The 20253-nt window shown below is 39.7% G+C and overlaps 1 protein-coding gene across 14 annotated transcripts in view; it reads right to left on the bottom strand.

The window, feature by feature from the left end:
* Nucleotides 1-20020, bottom strand: part of DTNA (dystrobrevin alpha) — a 359410-nt gene extending 339390 nt beyond the window's left edge. For 3 of the 14 annotated variants that reach the window (XM_070629868.1, XM_070629872.1, XM_070629847.1), the window contains exon 1: nt 19708-19958. The gene's annotated coding sequence lies outside the window, so the exon portion shown is untranslated. Of the gene's footprint in view, nt 1-19197; nt 19338-19707 lie in introns of those variants that run through there. The other 11 variants (XM_070629881.1, XM_070629884.1, XM_070629886.1 and 8 more) reach the window with 5 other exon arrangements.
* Nucleotides 20021-20253: the final 233 nt, after the last annotated feature.

Below are 20253 nucleotides of genomic sequence, written 5' to 3'. Positions count from 1 at the left end.
GCGTTCCTCCTTCTTGGAATTTTTCATATTTTCTCAAATTTCATACAACAAAGCAATTTTACCTTTCTTTATGTCATGTTTCATTAATTGTTTCTCTTCTTAATAGCATCTCCCAAGTAGAATATAAGCTCCTTGAGGACAAGGGAGTAGTGTTTCTCCACCTGCTCTGTGTGGTCCAGCCTTCAGCTAGACACTGCTGAGTGGACGCCTCCATCTTCCTCCAGTCCCGCACTGAGTTACCTAGGTGGCTGGGATGTCACTTTGCAATAGACTGATGTCTTCTCTAATGAGAACTTAGAGCAAATCATTCAGTTGTCAGCTCAGCATCTGGCAGAGCCAGAGTAACATTTCATGTACTGCTAAGAAAATGATGTTAGCATTAAAATACTATTTTTGCATCTGAGATATGCCATATTTTTCTCTTAGTCTATCACTAGTAAAGACTGACACATGTTTTGACCATATAAGCTCTTAAGTTTTGCAGCAATTCTATGTCAAATTTACGATTAGCATATATTTGCTGTTAAGTTTTGTGTTTATCTTACGAATTTGCATCAATGTCAACCAGGGTTTTCTGGGGTCATGCACATGGGAGATTAGCATAACAGATCTAGCCCACAATAATATACACCTTGGCAGTTATAAGAGAAATGGGGCAAAGACTTCTGGAAAATAAATGAGCTCTAAAAGCTATGTTTTGTGCAAAGGCATGACAACCTAAAACAGTGTGGCTATTACTTTTGTCACCAATACCAAGCAACTTTAAAGTCGTCCATGAATCATTAGATCCATGGAAGTGACCCTCATTCACGGCAGTCACCATGATTATAGCAGTGGTCACACCTTATGCAAAACAGGTATCATTCTTCTATGCTGGCTTGCTAATTTGTATTCCACAAAGCAGTGGTTACTTTTCATCACAGTAGAAAGTTTCTATTTTTTTCCACTAAATATGCAAAATCAGGTAAAGCATAACCTGCAAGATGTGAACCATGTTTATTTAAGCATCGTTACTAGTCATCTCTTGTATTGCAAAAAGTTGTTTGAGTTTAATTTTGTTTTTGAAAGATATCCATTCAAGGATAGACTATGTTTTCCATACCTAGAGCCCTAAGGTCTTCCACTCCTAGCAGAGCATGTACTTGCCTCAAGGACCCTTCAGTGAATGGTGACACCACCACCACGCGGAGTTAGGCTTGTGTTCTCTGACTTAAAATGATCTCTAAGTATTAGCCCCAAGGCCATGCACTGCAGCAATGCTATTTGTCTGCTGGATTCAACACTGGAGGATGGAACATTTGTATGTGCTGAGGGGTGTTCAGTGGCTGCTGTTGACAGACATTTGTTTCAAAGATGAGACAGCCATTTCCTTTTCCTGTCTGTGAGTATAAGGGTTACATTTCAATAGTAGCTAAGAATCTGATAGACAGTTCCTAGCAGACAAACTGGTGAAAACAGAGAGCCAGAAATATGATTTACTAGGGTGTATCAGCCACTTTGAGATTAATCTGTACACTTAAAAATAACCCCATTTCTCACCTGGTGAGATGCTGACACATAAGCTAAAAACACAAACTATGACTTTTCTCAGAAATGGTTGAGAGAGTTTTAATACAAGGTGTATCTAATATTTCTGTCCTATAACTTAACTCCATTGCCCAAATTCTGCAGCAAAGTCTGCTAAATATACAGTCTGGAGCTGGTGGTACTTTGGGGAATAAAGAATCAAGGGTGGAATACAGCAGGGTGACCTCATTGTGCTTAGGAAACAAAACTCAGAGTGGTGCTCAGGCATTCAACAGATGCAGAAACAAAACAGAGACACAGGGAAACCGTAAGCTCCATGAAAATCCCCCTAAATAACAGGAAATATGCTTGAGCTGGAGTTAGTGGAAGTTCAAGCCTATTTCACTCATATTTTCCGGGGCAGAGTTGCCTTAGGTCTTGGGGACTCCTACAAGGCTGATATATGCAAACTTGTCTGCTATATTTAAATATGCTTGTATTATTACTTATTAATATTTATGACTTGCTATTTCTATATGACTGTGATACATCTTTAAAAAGAAATTGAGAACAGAACCTGATTGTGTAGATCTCTCACTTAATCATAACTATAGAGAGGTCAGTAAATAAACCACAAGGTCAGACCAAGGTATCACTCTTCATCCACTCAGTGGCTGCTCATCCTTACTCATCACGACTTGAAAGCATCCTATCCATACAAACAGTGGTTTGCCCATTCCTTTCTTCTCCACCAACTGGAAGCACTTCTGTCCTCACTTGATTGCTTACTTAGATGGCAAGGCCCGGGCAACTCTAAAGTTATCTAGTAGCTTCTTTCTTCTTTCACGAATAACTTAGTCACAGATCCCAGGAATTTCAGCTCTATTTCTTGGTTGCTCTGTTGTATTGACCGACTTATGTAGCCTCTCTTTTCTCATCTAGAAAAAACTTTTATTCGATTAATTCCCCTTAATCTGTCTCCAGATTCAGGGAGCCAACTTCTGATGATAATTTTTCTTCCCATGGAGGTTCTTGCCTATAGGGCAAGAATGTCCTGGTCATGCTGGTCCTAGTGACAATGATAAGTCTAAAAATGGCATTCTTATTTATAGCTCAGTCTCTATAAGCTTGGTTGATGTGACTATGTCCTTGAGAGAAGGATCTGGTTTCTGAATTTATAAATGAAGACCAATCCCTGGACTTTGATGAATTCACTGAAGTAATGCTTCGCTGTCAACACCAACCTTTGCTCTTTCCTCTGACTTCCACAGCTCATTTTCTGGTTGTTAACAGGCTGCATGTTAGAGTCCCACCAGGCTGCTTACATTAGAAACTTGGGCATGGGATCCATGCATTCTGATTTTTAAAAAGCTCCCCTGGGTTGTGAAGTGCAGATCTGAGTCCAGATCCCCATAATGAGTGTTAACCTTCAAATCCTGAAGTCAGAGAGATTCTGATTCAGTGGGTTTAAGATGGGGTTTAGATACCTGTACTTTTAACAAACATCCAAGATCATTCTGACGCAGGTGGTCTTTGAACATTTTTTAGAAACACTGCTAAAAAAACCCCAAATGAATGGCAATTTTCACGGCCACATTTAACCAGAGGGGCACGTAGAAGGTATGGTGAGTATGAATTAAGCCAAAGGCTAGTTCTCCCACAGAATATCATAAAATACTGAATCCAAGTGAATAATGTGGAATGACCGATGGAACAGAAGGGAGGGAAAACTAAAATATGTGGTCTTAACATGGGATTGGTAAGAGTTTGAGAAGCACAAACTCGGGACTAAAATGCTTCCAGTTTTACAACACTCGTAATGAGTCTCCTTGCATGACCATTCAACTCAGCTAGATGCTGGCTGAGGGTATGGAGGGAGGAAAGCTAAGAGAAAAATAAAACAAAACAAACAAACACACGGACAACAAAGGAGACGGAGAGAATAGATAAATTTGTAGGAAAAAAAACAGAGACAATTGGCATAGATTATCATCTGTTCACCAATGGGCAGAGGGATTAAAGCTAAGAAAAAAGAGAGGCACTGATTTCTGTCACCTTGATCACCAACCTCAACCCTAAAACCAAACCCAAAAAATATTCCACACGCTCACTGATGTGAAATCACAGGGCTATTTTTTTTCCCTTAAACTACTGTGGCAGTAATAAACTGGATTATTGTGCCTTTATTCACCAGTCCATAGCAGATGGGTGACAGAATACCACTTTCTTTGAGCTCACTTCAGCTGTTTTTCTTCATCGTCTATACAAGGATTCAAACTGTATGAATATGAAGCAAGTCTCAATCTCATATCTAAAATATTAGAAATATTTAGAGAACTTTTAACTTAGAGGTGTTGTGTCATATGTTCCCAGAAAGTAAGGCATAAGAGAAAAACAAATTCTCAAACCAATAAAGCCAAACAAAAACAAAAACCAAACCAAAGAAAACGAAAAAACCCACCAACAACAGAAAAAAGGGGAAAAAGAAAAAAGCACTACATTGACATTGAAGAAAACAAAAAAGAGCAGTCAGATGCTCTGAAATCTTTTCCTCTTTTGAAATTGACTCACAGTTTGATCAAATTTTCAAAACCAACTTCACTCAAACATCACTTCCTAAAAGTTGTTTAGTAGCATTAGTAGAAAGTATTATTTTGTACACATCCTAACGGTCAACATTACTTCCACAGCGTTTGGGTGAAAAGGAAGAAGGAGAATTTATCTGCACAGGGAAAAAAAAATCACCTGACACATTTTGTGTTTATAAATAGAAGCTAACTCTGTAGGGGAAAATCTGGACTACAGCCCACAGGAGACACAATGTGCACCTCTTACCTTTCCAAACCCCCCTCTTCTTGCCTCCATTTATTGTGTAAGAACCATTTTTCTTCATATTTAAGCCTTACCTAAGCATTTTGGTGATGATGCAATCACCACATTTAAAAAATGCCAGCCAAGTGACTACTTTAAGGAAGAAGACATCTGACTAGTATTGTCAGGGCCGGGGGCCTTTATTTTATGAAGGAGGACTGTGTAAGGGACAACATCTGCTACACCAATTAAAAATATGTGTTTAAAGGATGGTTCCTCCAACCTGCCCAAATGGTGTTATTTAACAAACACTGAGTAATGAAGGTTTGGAAAAGTCGCAGCCCCAAAATATTGCAGAGGCAAAGCCATTGAAACATCCAAGCAAAATGAGTAAATGAGAAATACAGCCAGACTGAATGCACAAAGGGAACAGGAGGGATGAAAAACATAATACAACTGGTCGTGGGGAATATTGAAAGGATACGAGAATGATATTCTTCTGAACCGAGAGTGAGTGTCATTTTAAATCAAAAGCAGAAAAATTGTTGACAAGGCATTTCTCTCGTTTACTCAAGAACAAGACATCTTTAAAAAGGTATCTTGAGTAAAGGGTATATGGAATGGAAATTTATGATTTATAGAAACTAAAAAAATTGGCTTAAAATTTACACATAGTAAAATACGATAACTAGTCAAAAAGCTGAAATATTAGCCACCGAAAGTGGTGGATATTAAGTGAACTTGAATCTGTTATGTTCTCTAAGTTTAGAGTATTGCTAACTGAAAGAGTATACAAAATATTGTCCTTATAATAAAATAAAACCGAACCATATTTAGGACTAGAAGCCACAGACTACTTCTCAAATCTGCATCTATCTATATTTTATTACAACCCCCAAACAGTTTTTTAAACCTTTTGCTTCTTACTGATTTTGTCTTACTCCATCCTGGGGTTTGTAACCATACCCCAATTATAAAATCTCTATTCATAAACACAGCTTCTCTTTCCTCAGGACAGCCTTGTAACCAAGATTTCCTTTAATCTCACATGACCGCAGAGAAAAACGCCAGCGTGCAGTAGACAGTGAATCCCCGTGGTAGAGCTGATGGGGTAATGACAATGATGAGTCTGGACATCTGCATATGCATCTGTCTCTAACAATATTGTGTGACAAGCTCTCCTAAAATGCATCTTCTTCAAATGATGCAGAGACGCCCCCACCCTCGCCTCCAAACATCTTCATGACTGGTGTCAGCTCTAGAAAAGGACATAAAAACAGCTAGAAAAACCCACTAATGTCTGACTTGGCAGCAGAGGAACAAAAGCAGAGAGGTGTAGGCGTGGCTTAATTTTTTGGTTTCAACCACAAAATCCCATATGGAGCAGTTATGCCTATTTGAGTTAAGGATATAAAATAATTGTGCCAATCATTAAATGCATTTAACTAAAGAGACCATTTTGAGTAATAAATTTTTAATTTCTTTACTATATTTCCTTGAAAAAATATTTATAATTAAAGCACACAACATTTTAAGTACAATACACAAATTTTCCAAAAACCTAAACAGATGAGTTAAGGATCATGGAAAACATAAATTTAGTGTATTCTGCAATGGTTGGAGGAGTTACTCTAGTACAATGGTTTCCAGCTTTAGTGTGCATCTGAATCACCCGGAGGCCTTGTTACAAGATTGCTGGGCTCTCCATCTCTAGAGTTTCTTAGAAATTTGCCTTCACAAAGAGTCCCACGGTTGTGATGATGGGCCTGTCTGAAGACCAGAGGTTGAGAACTATTGCTCTAGTACACCAAGAACTTCAGGGTTAACTACAATGTCAATCAACTTGATCTGTGTTTTGGGAGAATTTCCCTAGACTGCTGTTTTTTGTGATGACCTCCCTGTCAACTGTTATTCCTCAGAATATTGGTTTCAAGCAGAAAATTCTTAGCCCTATCTCTTGTACTTAATCTACTGTGTAGTGATCAAACAATCTGACAAAATCAATACATTTTTATTTATTTATTTGAGGAAGATTAGCCCTGAGCTAACATTTGTTGCCAATTCTCCTCTTTTGGCTGAGGAAGACTGGCCCTGAGCTAATATCCGTGCCCATCTTCCTCCACTTTATATCTGGGATGCCTACCACAGCATGGCTTGCCAAGTGGTGCCATATCCACACCCAGGATCCAAACCTGCGAACCCAGGGCTGCTGAAGTGGAACGTGCGCACTTAACCACTGTGCCACCGGGCTGGCCCCAATACATTTATTTTTAATGTATAATTTACCTCAAAAGAAAATAACACAAATGCTTGCCTGTAGGTGCTCCTCAGAATTTAACCATGGATTTTGTGTTCACTATTTTCTTCCTAGCTTAGCAAGATCTTCTTACACACTTTCTGGTTTAAAACTGCATTTCAGATGGATCACGTTCCTGGAAATAAAGAACACTTAGAAAGAATACAGTAAGGGCTGGGATGGTGTAGTTCCAGAATCCTGCCAGAAAAGACAGCCTATAAGAATGGGGAAGTTCCAACCTTGCTACAGCCTGCAGCAATGGTTTCCCAGGAGAGGAGAAGGCACTGATTTGAAGGAGTAAGAGTAGTCGCACGTGGTCCCTGAACCTTAGCACTGACGGAATGTTCTGTGATCCTATCTGCATCTTTGTCTAGGGACTCCCTCATCCCACTGACCTGCAAAGAGCTTATTATTCAGAATCAGATCAGCAGTCATCCCCTGAGATTCATCCTCTGAGAATCAATGTTGAGTAATATTTTTCAGTTTATACTTGCATAAAAAACGTGGATTGGACTTCCGTGAAGATGGAGAAGTACTTTTTCTTATTCCTTCTACTACATACAACTAAAAATCCTATACGTTATATGTAAAATAAGCATACGAAGACTCTGAAAGTTGGAGAAAAGACAAACCAGCTAGGGGGCCTCAGGGCCCAAAAATGTCAAGGTGGTGACTTCCTTGTATTTTTTGTATTGCCTTATACATCCCAGACATAGAACTAAAGGAACTGGAAAGCCAGAAATGCCAACAGGCACAGATATAAAAAAGGAGGCCAACAGAAGCATGCTTTCTCTAGCCAAAGGACCAGGAAAGGATCAACAGAGCAAAACAAAGAATGATGGGACAACAACTGCTTTATTCCAGCCATATAAGAGAAAAAACTGTGGCCTCATCACACTCATGCCACCAAAGGCTGAGTAGGGAACCCAGACTTTCACCTTCACCAGGCTGTAACAACACACCCCAACTCACCTCCCCCCGACCAAGGTGATGTCACAGAAGGCCAACCAGGGAGCTGGGAGTTTCATTCCCACGGGGTGGTAATGAGACTCCTCACCTTCCACCCCCACTAGGTTGTCAATCAACTCTATGTGGGGAGCCTGGACTTCCACCCCCACCTGGCAGTACGAAGTCTCCTCTCCCCCCTCCACTGGGTGGTGTCATGGGAGGACTAGTGGAGAGTCAGGACTGTCATCATGGCCCAGCAGTAATCAGGCGAACTCCCTGTCCCCATATTGTCAGTGGAGGCCATATGAGGAACAGAAAAGAGGCATTCCTACCATTCTCAGCCAGGGAGGTATCAGAGAAGACCTAGGGAGGAGCCTGAATTCACCCCCTGCCCCACAGTAAGTGGAATTCCCTCAGGTAAACTGAATAAGGAACCTGCACTTTTACCCCCACCTGGCAATGAAGAGGTGGCACCATCCCCATTTTGCCCAATGGGATGATATTAATGGAAATTAGCTAAAAGAGAAGGTTTAAATAAAATACAGAATCTCGTAACATAATAAGAAAATGGCCAGGTTTCAACTGAACATCGTTCATCATACAAAGAACCAGGAAAATCAGAAACTGAATGACAAAAGACAACAGATAAATGCCAATAATGAGATCACAGAAATGTTAGAATTATCTGACAGTTTTTCCTCCCCAAAGTTCCAGTACATAGTTGAATATCCTAGTTGTTAGTCCTTCTAGTTCTTCTATGTGGGATGCCACCACAGTGTGGCTTGATGAGCGGTGTGTAGGTCCACGCCCAGGATCTGAATTGGCAAGCTGTGGGCTGCTGAAGCAGAGCATGCGAACTTAAGCACTATGGCACTAGGGAAGGCCCTCTGACAAAGTTTTTAAAGTAGCCATAATAAAAACTACTTCAAAAAAAGAGGAGGATTGGTGGCAGATGTTAGCTCAGGGCTAATCTTTTTCAACAAAAATCAAAATTAAAAATATTTCAATGAGCAATTACGAACAGGTTTGAAATAAATGAAAAAGTAGAAAGTGTCAGCTAAGAAATAGAACATATAAGAAAGAACTAAATGGAAATTTTAGAACCGAAAAAACAAACAAATCAATTACCAAATATAACGTTTAGTGGGTGGGCTCAACAACAGAATGGAAGTGACAGAGGAAAGAATCTGTGAGCTGGATGATAGAACAATTGGAATTACCTAGTCTGAACAACAGAAGAAACAGACTGAAAACAACAGCAACAACAACAGAACCTCTGAAACCCATGTGTGAAAGGGTTCCCAAAGATATTCAGGTTGGTCTTAATCCCTGGAAGTTATAAATGTTACCTCACGGCAAAAGGAATTTTGTAGATGTGATTAAATTAAAGATCCTGAGATAGCGAGAATATCACAGATCCCGGTGGGCCCTAAACATAAGCACAGTCTCCTTAAAAAAAGGGAAACACAGGGAGATTTGACTACAGAAAGGGAAGTAGGAGATGTGATTACAAAAGCAAGAGATTGAAGTGATGTGAACACCGGATTGTGAGTCAAGGAACACTGGTGGCCTCCAAAAGCTTGAAAAGACAAGGAAACATATTGTCCCCTGGAGGCTGCAGAAGGAACCAATCCTGCCAATACCTTAACTTTGGCCCAGTTAAACTGATTTCTGACTTCTGGCCTCCAAAACTGTAAGAGGATAAATGTGTTATAAAACACCAAGTTTGTGATAATTTGTTACAGCAGCCATAGGAAACTAATATACTGTGGTACTATAACAGAAGACCCAACATTCATGTCTTGGAAACCTGGAAGGAGAGGAGAAAACGGACAGAGCAGAAAAAGTGCTTCAAGAAATAATAGCTGAAAATTTCCCAAATTTGAAAAAAGACATAAATCTTCAGATCCAAGAAGCTGAGTAAACTTGAATGCCAACAGAATAAACCCAAAGAAATCCAGGACAAGACACAGCACAGTCAAATTTGTGAAAACTAAAGACAAAAAAAAAATCTTGAAAAGAGGAAGAGAGAAATGACACTTTACCTACAGGAGAAAATTAATTAGACTGACAGAAGATGTCTCATCAGAAACCATGGAGGCCATAAGGAAGTGGCACAGCATTTTCAAGTGCAAAAAGAAAAGGGCTGTCAACCTAGAATCCTATATCCAGTTAAACTATCCTTCAGGAATGAAGAAGAAATCAAGACATTCTCGGATGAAGGAAAACAAAGATGTTTTGTCACCAGGAGACCTGTCTGCTCTAAAAGAATGCTTAGAGGAAGCTCTCAAACAAAAGGGAAACAAAAAGAGAAGGAATGTTGCAACATCAAGAAAGAAGAAAACACTGTAAGCAAAAATATGGATAAATACAATGGACTTTCTTGCTTCTCTTGAGCTTTCTGAATTATATTTGACAGTTGAAGGAAAAATTCTAACACTGTCTGATATGCTTCTGAATGTATGTAAATGAAATATTTAAGACAATTATACCATAAATGGAGAGGGGTAAAGGCATATAGAGGAAGGTAAGCTTTCTATACTTTACTAGAATTGATAAAATGACAACAGCAGTAGACAGTGATAAATTATACAAATATGATATAATACTTAGAGCAACCACTAAAAGCTCTGAACAAATCTATACTTAAAAACACTATAGACAAAAACATGGAATTCTATAAATGCTCAAGTAACTGACAGGAAGGCAGGGAAAGAAAACAACCCAGAGAAACTAAAAAATACAAAAATGGAGAGAAAAATAAATAAAGTGGCAGGTCTAAGCCCTAACATATCAAAAATTACAGTAAATGTAAATGGTCTAGTACACCAATTAAAAGACAGAGATTGGGGGCCAGCCCAGTGGCATACTGGTTAAGTTCACATGCTCTGCTTCGGCAGCCTGGGGTTCATGGGTTTGGATCCCAGGCGCAGACCTAGCACCACCTGTCAAGCCATGCTGTGGCAGTGTCCCACATACAAAATAGAGGAAGACTGGCGCAGATGTTAGCTCAGGGATAATCTTTCTAAAGCAAAAGGAGGAAGATTGGCAACACATATTAGCTCAGGGCCGATCTTCCTCACCAAAACAAAACAAACAAAAAAGACAGAGACTGGCAGACTGGATTAAAATATATGACCCAACTATACTTCATGTACAAGAAATTCAAATAAATTTAATGACATAGGCAGGTTGAAAGTAAAAGGACGGAAAAAGAAATAGCATGAAAACATCAATCAAAGAAAAAAGGAGTATCTATATAAATATCAGATACAGTATACTTTGAGCAAATAAATATATCTGGTAAGGATATAGAGAGGAATATTATGCAATGATAAAATAATAAATACACCAGGAAGACATAGCAATCCTAAATATGTATATACCAAACAACAGAGCTGCAAAATATGTAAAGTCAAACTGACAGAAGTGAAAAGAGAAAGAGACAAATCCACAATTATAATTGGAGACTTCACATACTCTTTCAACAATCAATAGCACAACGACAAAAAATTAGAAAACATACAAGAACTCATCAGCAACATCAACCAACAGGATCTAATGAGCATTTATAGAACACTCTACCTCAAAACAACTGAATACAGGGGCTAGCCCCGTGGCTGAGTGGTTAAGTTCGCATGCTCTGCTTCGGTGGCCCAGGGTTCTGCTGGTTCGGATCCTGGGCACAGACATGGCTCATTAGGCCACGCTGAGGTGGCATCCCACATGCCACAACTAGAAGGACCCACAACTAAAATATACAACTGTGTACCGAGGGGCTTTTGGGAGAAAAAAAGCAAAAAAAAAGAGAAGATTGGCAACAGTTGTTAGCTCAGGTGCCAATCTTAAAAAAAACACAAAAAAACTGAATACATAATCTTTTCAAGTGCTCATGGAACAAATACCAAGACAGACAACACTACAGGGTAATAAAGTAAACCTCAACAAATTTAAAAGAATTTAAATCATACAGTGTGTTCTCTGACCAAAAGAGAATCAAACTAGAAATCAATAACAGAAAGATAAGAGGAAAATATCCAAACACTTGGAAACCAACCACTACATTTGTAAATAACCCATGGGTCAAAGAGGAAATTTCAAAAGAAATTTGGAAAAGTACTTGAACTGAATTAAAGTGGAAATACAACATAGCATACGTATGGGACACAGCTATGGTAGTACTGAGAGAAAAATTTATAGCACTAAACACATATATTAGAACAGAGGAAAAAGCTAATACCAGTAATCTAAGCTCTCACTCAAGAATATAGAAAAAGATGAGCAAAATAAACCCAAAGTAAGTAGAATGGAGGAAATAATTATAAGAGCAGAAATTATGAAATGAAAAACAGAAAAATAATAGAGAAAATCAATGACACAAACAATGTGGCTTTTTAAAGATCAATAAAACTGACAAACCTCTAGCAAAACTGACAGAAGAGAGAAGACATAAATTACCAACATCAAGAATGAAGCAAGGGATATCACTCGAGACCCTGCAGACATTAAAAGAGCAAAAATAAATATTATGAGCAACTCTACACAAATTTGGCATCTTAGATAAAACAAACCAATTCTTCAATAAACTTAAATTACCACAACTCAAACAATATGAAAGAGATCATCTGAATAGCTAATAAGTATTATTATGGACTGAATTATGTGACCCCAAATTCATATGTTGAAGCCCTAACTCCTAGTACTGAATGTGACCATATTTAGAGACAGGGCCTTTAAAATGATGAGTAAGTTAAAATGTGACAGTTAGGATGGGTCCTAATCCAATCTGACTGGTATCTTTACAAGGAGAGGGAATTTGGACAAACAGAGAGATGCAAATGGTGCACACACAGAGGAAAGACCACATGAGGACACAGTGAGAGGAGTCATCTGCAAGCCAAGGGGAGAGACTTCAGAAGAAATCAAACCTGCTGACACCTTGATCTTGGACTTCCAGCCTTCAGAACTGTAAGAAAATATATTTCTGGTGTTTAAGTCCCCCAGTTTGTGGTATTTTTTTATGGCAGCCCTAGCAAACTAATAAAAGTATTAAAGAAATTGACCTCATAACTAAAAAAATATGTACTAAAAAAGAAATCTCCCAATCCAGGTGGTTTCACTGGAGAATTCTACCAAGCATGTAAAGAAGAATTAATACCAATTCTACACTATCTCTTTCAGAAAACAGAAGAGGAGGGAACATGTCCCAGTTCATTTTAGGAAGCTAGTATTACTCTGATACCAATAACAAAGACAGTACCAGGAAAGAAAATTACAGACCACAATCTTTCACGAATATAGATGTAAAAATCTTTTCTAAAATATTGGCAAATAGATTATGCAGAGAATTATACACAATGACTGAATGGGATTTATCGCAGGGATGCAAAGCTGGTTCAAAGATCAATCAGTGTACTCTGCCATGTTAACAGGCTAAAGAAGGAAAATTAAGTGATCCTATCACTTAGGGAAAAAAGTATTTGACAAAAATTAATATCTAATCATGATAAAAACACTAGAAAAAATTGGAATAGAGGTGAAATTCTTCAATTTGATAAAGAACATGTGTAAGAAAATTTACAGCTGATATTATACTTAATGGTGAAAGACCGAATGCTTTCCCCAGGAGATCAGCAACAAGGTAAAGATGTCTGCTCTCACCACTCTTATTCAACGTAGTACTGGAAGTTCTTGCCAGTGCAATATGGCAAGAAAAGAAAACAAAAGGCATACAGATTGGAAAGAAGGAAATAAAACTGCCCTTATTTTCAGATGACATAACAGTTTACATAGACAATTCTAAGAAATTACAAAAACCTTTTAGAACTAGTAAGTTCAGCAAAGTCCCTGGATATAAGATAAACACACAAAAATGAATGAATTTCTATATACTTGCAATGAATATTCTAATAGGTATGTAGTGACATCTCATTGTCCTTTTAATTTGCATTTCCTTAATGGCTAATGACGTTGAACATCTTTTCATGTGCTTACCTGCCATTTGTGTATCTCCCTGGGTGAAATGTCTCTTCATGTCTTTCACCCATTTTCTAATTAATTGGCTTCTTTTTTAACTAAGTTTTAAGACATTATTATTAGAGGTCCATGAGATCTCTCTGTATTATTTCTTACAATGGCATGTGAATCTCCAATTTTCTCAAAATAGAAGGTTTAATTTAAAAAATATGGATTGGACATATTCTAATTTTTCAGGTTATGTTTGGCAATGTAAAATAAACATAGAATATGATTTTTATGTTTATCTCCATTACTTTTTACAATAATACATGATAGTACATATGATACTTTTGTCTATGTTTGTGCAGGCAAGAAAATAAAGATACACACATAGCTGTTTTGCTTTCTGTATCATGTTGATCACATCAAATCTGTTCAGAAAACAAGGCTTGGGTGCTCTTAGCACTGGTCTTGGCTTCTGCTTACTGTCAAATAGGCCATCTCATGCCTTCACGCAAAATAAACCATAGCCTTATCATCATTCCTTGTCTAAATATGACCCCCACTGAAAAAGAGGGGTATCATCAATTTCACAAGGTTAGCCTCTAATTTCTTTGCTGGTGGTGTCATGCAGGAATTACCTTCCTAGGTTGAAGTTCTAAAACCCAGCAGTTGGCGATTCTACTCTTACATTAAATCGTGTCATTTTTACGTGATAAAACTATTGAGGGGAACTGGCTAATTTTCTGTAGTGATCATTAGGTCTGTCACTAATATTGCAGTTTTCTTCCATTTGGGCAGGTGTTTGTATTGCACTTCTTTTTCATCTTCAAGGTAGGAATGGCCATATGACTTGCTTTGGCCAATAAAATATGAGTGGAAGTGGCAAGCGCTGCTTCCTGGTAGAAGCCTTTAAGAACTTGTGGGTGATTCGTCATGTTCCCAAGTGCCTGATGAAGGATAAGGATGTTTTGGATGACAGGGCCTTTATCAGCCTGGGTTCCTGAGTGAGGAAGATGTAAAAAAGAGTCTTTTATTGACCAACGTGGGCACATAGTATTGGCAAGAAATAAACCTGTGTTCTTTTCAGTCGCTGAGAACTTAGAGTAGTTTGTTATGACTTCATAACCTAAACTATTTTAACCGAGTAATATATTTTATATTTTTACATTAAATACATAAAACTATTTGCAATAGGACTCTGCATTATGGTATCAAATTGTAAACTCCAGTTAATGAATTATTCACTGGTGTACTTGATGGCATCTTCCACTCTGATAACGCATATACACACACACATACAAAGTCAATCAAGTCTTGCCTCTCTTTCCTTGTCGTATAAATTAGAGCAATAGTTTACTAGTTACTCCATGATGTCAAGCTTTATATGAAGCTGAGCACACAGAGAAATGATCTATCACATTCTTGATAGGGATACACGAGTCATAGAAAATGTATGCACTGCCTTACGCATGTCTAACAGCTTCAAAGAAGAGAGTTACACATTTGTCTATGTGCACTAGGTATGAATTGTGATCCATGGTTAATATCAACATTAATCATATCAATTGTATATTACCCATCATTTGCAGGGAGGAAAAACATTGACTAACATTTTCTGACTCTGTGCAGAGATCTTTACATGCCTTGGCGCACTTAACCAATTTGTACTTCACTTTGCTAACAACACGTGCCACGTGTTTTAAGTTAACATTATTTAGATAATATTTTAAATTACAAAGTTTTTTAAATCATAATAATCACTATGAGTCAGGCTAAAAGATCTCAATGTAAAAATTAACAAGGTCTTTTTAAGTTTATCAAGAGAATTCAACAGGTGTTTCTATGTTATACTTTATATCCTCTTTGCAGGGTATACTCTGGACAAAGACATTGGTGGCAGGTGAAACAAGTGACAAAAATTTTAAGTTTATTAATGGCCATAGAACTTACAGCTGTTAAAGATATTTCCCGAATTATTTGAAATGCTAAAGTACATATTCTTGATATTAAAAATTTCAAGAGTTTCAAACAGTGCTCAAATAACTATTTTTGAATTTAAAAAAATATATAATACATAACGAGAAATTTCTCATAATCTAGCAGTCACCAGTCTTTGTCTAGGCATTCGTATGACTCTTCTGGCTTTATATATATTTTACCTATAAAATATGGGGCAGAAAGCATTGATACAAAGAAGTTCTATTTTTTTTTCACTGATTTTTATTAAGAGAAAAGTAACCAAAAGATCAAGTTGAGAGGTGGTATTATTTTCAATAGTGAGGGGAATCAAATGCACCAGTAAAATTATGAACCAAGTGTTACACATCAAGAGTTAACAGCATGGACTTTAGACTCCGAATATTTGAGTTCAGGGCTCACCTTTGCCTGTGTAACAGTGGTCATCACTGTTGTCCTCTTTGTGCTTCAGTGTCCCCTTCTATAAAATGGTGATAATGGTAATACATGCAGACCTCATAAGGTCACTGTGAGGAATATGTAAGTTAATGTATACAGAGCCCATAGAATGATGTCAAGCACACAATAAATATTCAATAAATTTAACTGTTATTATGTTTGCTTTATCTTGTGAATACCCATTTCCCCAGGATATTCAACACATAATATCACCTCCCCTACTCTGTGCCTCTTCTCTTCCCTTGGACACTTCAGAGAATCTTAAGGAGTGGGTGATGAATCAATTACATTTCTATTCTGAGACATTCTGCCACTTTAACAAGTACCACACACACACAGCTATCTTTTAAAATTTGAATGTAGTTGTCAAGGCAAAGAAAGAAAATGACTATATTTCATTAAACTTAAATAACTCTCTGCAAATAGGACAATAACCAGACATGGGCAGCACATGCTCTTTGTGTTTAAAAAGGTATTGATAGGAGTTTTGTAAACCTCCCATGTCCACCGGTGAATAATGAGGGGAAATAGTAGGTCTCCTGGTGCATAGAGAAGTATAGAGACAACCAGAGTGAGACACAGGTCTCTGATTCACAAAATAATTCAGAAAATATTTATGAAAGCATTTAAGAAGACCACTTGACTTAGTAAACTCCCCCTGACATGTCATTTCCTCCACAAATACGTGACTGACTCAGCATCCTATTCTGACCTCTGTGTCTGGTCCAGAATCATTAATTACACACTCTTATAGAATTCCTTCTTCCAGAGAACTTAGTTCAATTTGTAAATAAACATTTATTTGTATAATTATTTTATGAATGTCTGACCCCCAGTGTTGGCCGAGCTATCTCATCTTCCTGTTCACCCTTGACCCCTAGTTCTCCACCCAGCACCTGGAACAGAATGGCTCTCGAGAAGCAGCAACAGGACAATTCTCCCAAAACCGGAGGGATGGGACTTGAAAGAAAAAAATGTCATGTCAAATCTACCAGGTGAGGTAAAAGTAGCAAGGGAATACTTCCTCTAAAATAAGTAACAGAAGCTAGAAAATGGGAACGGTTGAGTCCGTTAAGAAAGGATATCTGCATGTATCATAGGATTTATGCCTTAATAACAATCAACATTTTATATAGACTTGAAAAATTCAATTTCAGTATCAAAAACACTTGTACCTGATGGCATGCAACTTTTCTGACCACAGCCTTGCACTCTAGCACCCCAAAATAAAGATGTAGCCATAATTCGGGGTGTAGAAGAGGTTAACCACTGAAGAGTAGGATAATTTTTTTCACATCCAAAGATCATGTTTCTATGCAGTTCAGTTGGATTCTAGTCTCTTTTCACTTACAATGTTGAATAAGTGTGAATTTGAAATAGTTATACTGAATTCAGTTAAACTGAAAGACAAGATTAAGGAATCTACGAATGTCAAAATAATTTTGAAACTCATGTGAAGCAGCAATTAAATTTACTTGAAAAAATAACAGATGAAGACTTAAGAGAGACATCTGTCCAAGAAAATGAGTATTATGAGAGCTCCATGATAAGCTCAAATGAAGAGCAAGTCTCTAAATATGCGCAGCCGTAGTTCATCCCACTGAGACCTTTCCTCACATCATCGTTCATTTAAGACAAGTGGAGATTTTTAAACTATTTTGACTTAGAACTGATGAGAAAATTCGATTTTAGTCTTCACTGCTACACAACTTTATAAAGTGCACACGATTGGCTAAAAGGCATGATATACACGAACACCCTCAAAATATAGCCTGCTTTTAATCACTGATAGTTGAAAGAGAAGTGCATAGTTCTTTTAAAACTGCCTAACCTCTTGTCAGAGTGATTGGATTAAAGATGATTAAATTTACTCAAAAATTCTGAAAGATGGTGTTCTGAAGAAAACCATCGCCACGCTTTGAGCAAAGAATAGACTAATACCTTAGAAAGTTTACTGCAAACAAATACTTAGATTCAGTCATCTGCTTCATAATAATTTATTTTGCTGATAAATCTTAACTGCTGAAAACCTTAACTTTGCTGATAAATACAATTTTAATCTTTAACTGTTCCGGGAAACAGTTAATTGTGGCAAAAAGAAACGACTCAAAGGATATGTGCCATAATTATAGTATTAAAAATTAGGAAAAGAGTTAATTGCCCCACATTGTTGGTTAAGAGCACACCAAAAGCCCAACTGGGCTCTAACATTTAATAACTGTACGACCTTGGGTAAGTTATTTGACCTCTCTGTCTGGATTTCCTCATTTGTAAAAGGTTGTTAATAGTATTACCTACCTCTCATGGTGGCATAAGAATTAAGCGCGTGAATAAAGAGAAAGCGCATAGAACTATGCCTGGAACATGTGGAGAGCTGAGGTTTTTCCCTAAAGTTTCCACCTTTTGGAACAAGCAAAATAAATGGGTTTTTTTTTGTAAAAGAAATGAATAACTCTGTATACTTCAACAACATAGGTTGTTATGTTCAAAAGGAACCACAAACACACATAAATATCAGCTGATCCTAACAGATAACAGGAAAACTTGAACATAAACATCAACTCAAAACATCATTTTTTAGAGCAAGAATGAACCTAATGGTGGTAAACTTCACTGCAAGTGTCTATCCCATATTTTCCCCCCAAGTTCTACACTTATCTTCTTAAAGTCATACCCCAAGCCTGCCAAAAAGGAAAGTTTTACTACCAAGTCCCAGGCAGGGTACCACGGAGCCCCGGCACCGCTGCCGCCACCCCTTATTTCTCCTTGGCTTTGGTCTTTGGAGAGACACCTCTCCACCTCCCACTCCAGGTACCAGAACGAACCTCCCGTCCGCCCTGTGTCCAGCGGAAAACTCCAAAGTGGGCAACAGGCGACAAAAGCCTAAGACACTCACCTCCGTACCCACCCGCCCCCGCCGCCCCACTGCCAAGTGCCCACTCCCACTCAGCCAGCCGCCCGGGCACCGCAGTGCCTTGCAACACGCGCAGACGCCGCTGGCTGGAGAGGAACCCATCGCGGATTTCCTGGGCAGTACCCCCCAGGCTGCTCCCCAACGTGAGTGTCCTCCCCAGTGGATGTGGCCACGCCACCTCCCACCAGCTCGGCGCGAGAGGACGACCAAGAGGGCAGCAATGACAACAAAAACAACTCAACCCGCGACGCAAGGGAGCCGGCTGCCATCGCCAGCCCGAGAGCAGCGCAGCGGCGGCCGCGGGAGCTGCGGCGCGGCCGGGCCGCAGCGGGCGGCCGAGATTTACCTGCGCGGCCCCGCGCCCCCGGGCCGGCCATCCTGCAGCAGCCGCTACCGCCTCTCGGCGGGCCCGAGGCGCCGCCCGCCGCCCGGGGAGGCGCCGCGCCGCAGTCCTGGCTGCGGCGCCCGGCACATGCTTCGCGCTAGCCGCGGCCAGCGCCCGCGCACAGGTGGGAACCCCGCGAGTGGGCGCTGGGGCGATTCCCTGCCGCCGCCGGCGCTCGCCGCCCGCTTCCACTCTTGACTTTGCCGGGTGCGCGGCGCCTGCCCTTGCTCCGGCAGCAGAGCCTCCGGTGCCCGCGCCCCGGCGCCGTGGGCGGCTGCGGTCCCTGCGCATCTGGGGCTGCGCGTCATGTGCATCTCCCGCCTCGCGGCTGGCTCCGCGGCACCGGGCGGCCGGGGGCAGCGCGCAGCAGCCCGGCCCGGCGCCCACTCCTCGCCCGGCACGCGGACCCCCTCCACCCCCGCGCCCTCCCCCACTCCGGAGCTGTCAAGGAAGAAAACGCCTTGCACACACCTTGGAATGGACGGGCGCCTCAGTCACCGACTCGCCAAACTCTTAGAAGGTGTCCATTGGTCTGTAGGGAGGTTTGGGCATGGAGTAGGAGCCGCTTTCTTATTATTTAATAATGTTGGAAGTGCCGGGTCCGCTGCCAGAGTTGTGGGTCATGTGGGCACAGCAGAGGCTGGCTGCTGCCAGTACCAGGGTTTCCTGAGGATCCTGAAACTATGATCTCATCCTCCTCATCCGCCTCCCCCGCCCCTCTCTCCGCGGGCGCGCACGCACAGCACACACACACACACACACACATGCACACACACGCACACACACACCCTGCATGCACTATCCTCCTTCTTGGACTGAAATATTCCTCCAGGGAAATACAGTGTTCACACTCTTCATTGAAGAAAAAAAATCCTTCCGGATAGAGATTTTTCTCTTTCAAAGCTTGATTTATGTGCTTTGTTTATTTCCTACAGTTTGCCCTCACACGTGCATGGGATCCGAACAGAGCCTCAGAATTAAAATGAAAAATAATCATCCTTTTATGTTGACCCAGAT

This window comes from Equus przewalskii, chromosome 7 (assembly GCF_037783145.1).
Source record: "Equus przewalskii isolate Varuska chromosome 7, EquPr2, whole genome shotgun sequence".
Classification (NCBI taxonomy): Eukaryota; Metazoa; Chordata; class Mammalia; order Perissodactyla; family Equidae; genus Equus; species Equus przewalskii.
The sequence above is the reverse complement of the archived record's forward strand: the minus strand, read 5'-3'. Positions and strand labels throughout refer to the sequence as shown.